Source organism: Danio rerio, chromosome 17 (genome assembly GCF_049306965.1).
Source record: "Danio rerio strain Tuebingen ecotype United States chromosome 17, GRCz12tu, whole genome shotgun sequence".
NCBI classification, from domain to species: domain Eukaryota; kingdom Metazoa; phylum Chordata; class Actinopteri; order Cypriniformes; family Danionidae; genus Danio; species Danio rerio.
Genome location: NC_133192.1, coordinates 10,038,964 through 10,043,655, shown reverse-complemented (window position 1 = coordinate 10,043,655; position 4,692 = coordinate 10,038,964).

Genomic DNA, 4,692 nt, shown 5'->3' with positions numbered 1-4,692 from the left:
TTAGCATAGGAAGTTAGTCTTGTTTTTGAAACTGCTGTTATGCAGACACATAGGCCTTTGTAGCTCCGCCCTCTTATGAAAAGAGCACAATCTCATTTGAATTTAAAGTGACAGTCACCAAAATGGCACAATTCGGATCAAAGCCTAAAAGGGACATTTTAAAGAGTTATTAAGCATTATTTGTGTGGTATTTTGAGCTGAAAAATGTGTCCTATTATTAGATCTATAATTTACAATATTGGCTCTATGTTTACTATAATTCTTCTCACTTTATACCAGAAAACATATCAGTAGCATATTTTTCTTGAGAAACTGCTTGAAAGGAAATGAGAGCTAGTGACAAGCCATGAAAACGTGTGGAGGGGTTTAGGTGTCTGTGGGTCGTGTCTGTGTGGTGGTTGAAGTGTGAAAACATTGTGTTGTGTTGTTGCAAGGGCTGGATCATATGACAAAAATATCATATCATGATATGATCATCTCATTTACATTTAGTCATTTAGCAGACGCTTTTATCCAAAGCGACATACTAATGAGGACAAGGAAGCAATTTACACAAATATAAGAGCAACAATGAATAAGTGCTGTAGGCAAGTTTCAGGTATGTAAAGTTTAAGAAGCAAAACATTAGTAATTTTGTTTTTGTAGTACAGTTAGCGGTAGAACCAGAGAGGCAATTGCAGATTAGGAAGGGAAGTGGAGACTAAATAGTTGAGTTTTTAGTCGTTTCTTGAAGACAGCGAGTGACTCTGCCGTTCTGATGCAGTTAGGGAGTTCATTCCACCAACTGGGCAGATTGAACGCGAGAGTTCGGGAAAGTGATTTCTTCCCTCTTTGGGATGGAACCACGAGACGATGTTCATTCACAGAACGCAAGTTTCTGGAGGGCACATACATCTGCACAAGTGAGAGCAGATAAGAAGGAGCAAAGCCAGAAGTCGCTTTATAAGCAAACATCAGAGCTTTGAATTTGATGCGAGCGGCAACTGGCAGCCAGTGCAAACGGATGAGCAGCGGAGTGACATGTGCTCTTTTAGGTTCATTAAAGACCACTTGTGCTGCTGCGTTCTAAAGCATCTGAAGAGGTTTGATAGAGTTAGCTGGAAGCCTGGCTAGCAGAGAGTCGCAATAGTCCAATCTGGAGAGAACAAGAGCTTGAACAAGGAGTTGAGCTGCATGTTCAGATAAGAAGGGTCGGATCTTTCTGATGTTATAGAGTGCGAATCTGCAAGATCGAGCAGTTCTTGAAATGTGGTCAGAGAAGTTTAGTTGTTCATTAATCGTTACTCCAAGGCTTTTCACTGTTTTGGATGCAGTAATGGTTGCCCCATCCATCTGGATTGAAAAGTTATGGTGTAGAGTCGGGTTGGCAGAAACTTCAAGCATTTTCGTTTTCGAGAGGTTAAGCTGAAGATGATGATCTCTCATCCAGTGTGAAATGTCTGACAGGCAGGTTGAGATGTGAGCTGGAATCATCAGGGTGAAAAAAGAGGTATAGCTGGGTATCATCAGCATAGCAGTGGTAGGAAAATCCATGTTTCTGGATGTCTGCTTATAAATATGTCGTGTAGATGGAGAAGAGAAGTGGCCCAAGAACAGAGCCCTGTGGTACCCCAGTGTTTAGATGCTGTAGGTTGGACACCTCCCCCCTCCAAGGCACCCTGAAAGACCTGTCAGAGAGGTAAAATCTGAACCACTGAATAACAGTGCCTGCAAAGCCCAGTGACTCAAGCGTAGATAGCAGGATCTGGTGGTTTACAGTGTCAAAAGCAGCTGACAAATCCAGCAATCTCATATCATCATAATGATACACAGTTTTATGCAAAGGTTTGGGCAGCCCTGATAATTATCATAATTGTAAGTCATAGTCTGCTGGCCTTTCAAAGCAGCAATTTCATTTGAATATATTTTATACCCTAGGGAAAAAAACAACATTTCAAATCTGACATGACATTTATTTAATCAACAGATTTAATGCAATTTAAATCATAACAAATACAGACAAGTGCAAATATTTGGGCACCCCAACAGAATAATGACATCAATATTCTTTAGAGAAAACTTTTGCTGAAATAACAGCTTATAGATGCTTCTTATAGTGCCTGAATCCTTGCTGAAGGCATTTTGGACTATTCTTCCTTACCACATTTCTCCAGTCAGGTATGATGGGTGCTGAGCGTGAATGGCCCTTTTCAAATCAATCCATAGTTTTTCTATTATTTTCAAGTCTGGGGACTGGGATGGTCATACCAGAACATTGTATGAATTCTTTGGGAGATCTATAACTGTGCTTTAGGTTATTGTCCTTCTGAAACATCCAATCCTGGCATAACTTTGACCTCCTGACTGATTCCTGAACATTGTCCTTCAGAAGTCTGCTGATACTGGGTGCATCCATGTGAGCTTTAACTCTGACAAGATTTCCAGTACCTGTGCTTGCCACAGATCTCCACAGCATGATGGACTTTCCACCATATTTTACAGTAGGGTGCAGGTTCTTCTCCTGGGATGCAGTGTTCTTTTTCCGCCATGCAAAGCACTTGTGGTTGTGACCAAATAACTCGATCTTAGTTTCATCTGTCCACAGTATAGTTTCCCAAAATGATGCCCTGATGAGCCTTTGCTTACCTCAAATGACTCTTGTTGGCAGAATGCTTCTTCTGCATCACCTTCCATCGAGCTGTTCATTGAGAAGAATGCGCTGGGCTGTAGATTGATGTGCAATGACATTATCAGGAGCAAGACATTCCTGAAGCTCTTTTTAGATGTCTGTGTTTTGTCTGTGACCATTCTAACCATTCTTTGTCTTACAGACATTTTTCTCAGGCTACCGCATCTTTCCTTCACAAGAACTGTTCCTGAGGCCTTCCATTTTCTTACTATATTTCTGACCGTAGAAATAGAAACTTTAAACCTTTGTGATAGCTTTTTACATCCTTCTCCTAGTTCATGTTGGTGAATTATCCTAGTTTTTTAGTCATTAGGAAGTTCTTTTGAGGTTCCCATGTTGCTATTTTCTGGTTCACAATTGATGAGAAGCACAATTAGCAATCAGCTATCTTAAATATCCTTTTTTATGATTGGTTGCACCTGTCTTGGGATTGTTATGCCGCAGTTACACTAGAGTTTGAGCATGCAAAATTTTGTCGTACAGTGCTATAAAAAATGGCGGGGTTAAACAAGATGATTAGACATTAAAGATAAAAAAGCAATTGCTCCATATTTAAAATTTCTGTCCTGAGAGGTCATGTTTTGATCTTCGATTGGTCTCACGAAGTCACATGATGCAATTTCACAGGTCAGAGTTCACTGAACTTGAATTTTGCAATGCATCGAACTGCAAAACTTTTCGCATGAGCTTGCATTTGCAATCTGTCGCATACGCATGCATATGAATGAAAGTCTATGGTAAGTCTAGGGTGGAATGTGAAGTGTGCCAATTTTGTGTTGTAATCAATCAGCATTAGCTCACTACAGATTTTTAAACCCACACAAAAGAGACAATATTGTCTCGAGGCACAAGGCTAGAGAAGGGTACAGAAAAATTTCTGCTGTTCTGTAAGTTCCAATGAGCACAGTGACCTCCATCATCCGTAAGTGGAAGATGTTTGGAACCACCAGGAGAAGGGCCTAGTCAGGGAGGTGATCAATAACCCGATGGTCACTCTGTCTGAGCTCCAGCGTTCTTCTGTACAGAGAGGAGAACCTTACAGAAGGACAACCATCTGTGCAGCAATCCACCAATCAGGCCTGTATGGTAGAGTGGCCAGACGGAAGACACTCCCCACCTGGAATTTGCCAAAAAGCATCTGAAGGACTCTCAGACCATAAGAAACTAAATTCTTTGATGAGACTAAAAATTTAACTCTCTGGAGTGAATGCCAGGCGTTACGTTTGTAGAAAACCAGGCACCGCTTATCACCAGACTAATACCATCCCTACAGTGAAGCATGGTGGTGGCATCATAATGCTGTGGAGATGTTTTTCAGCAGCAGGAACTGGAAGACTAGTCAGGATAGAGGGAAAGATGAATGCAGCAATGTACAGAGACATCCTGAATGAAAACCTGCTTCACAGTGCTCTTGACCTGACTGGGGCGACGGTTCTTCTTCCAGCAGGACAATGACCCAAAGCACACCGGCAAAATAGCAATGGAGTGACTTTACAACAACTCAATGTCAAGCCAATGTCAATGTCCTTGCGTGGCCCAGCCAGAGCCCAGATCTCTAAATCCTATTGAACATCTCTGGAGAGATCTGATAATGGCTGTACACTGTCGCTTCCCATCCAACCTGATAAAGCTTGAGAGGTACTGCAAAGAGGAATAAGTGAAAATTCACAAAGACAGGTGAGCTAAGCTTGTGGCATCATATTCAAAAAGACTTGAGGCTGTAATTGCTGTCGAAGGTGCATCAACAAAGTACTGAGCAAAGGCTGTGAATACTTCTGTACATCTGATTTTTCAGGGTTTTTTATTTTTAATAAATTTGCAACAATTCCAAAAACTCTTCTTTCACATTGTCATTATGGGGTATAGTGTGTAGAATTGAGGAAATAAATTAATTTAATCCATTTAGGAATAAGGCTGTAACATTAAAAATGTGAAGCTATAAATACTCAGGATGCACTGTATGCATTATAACTTACAGTAAGTATAACATACAGGAAGATTTAAAAAAACTGTTTGTTTCTTTT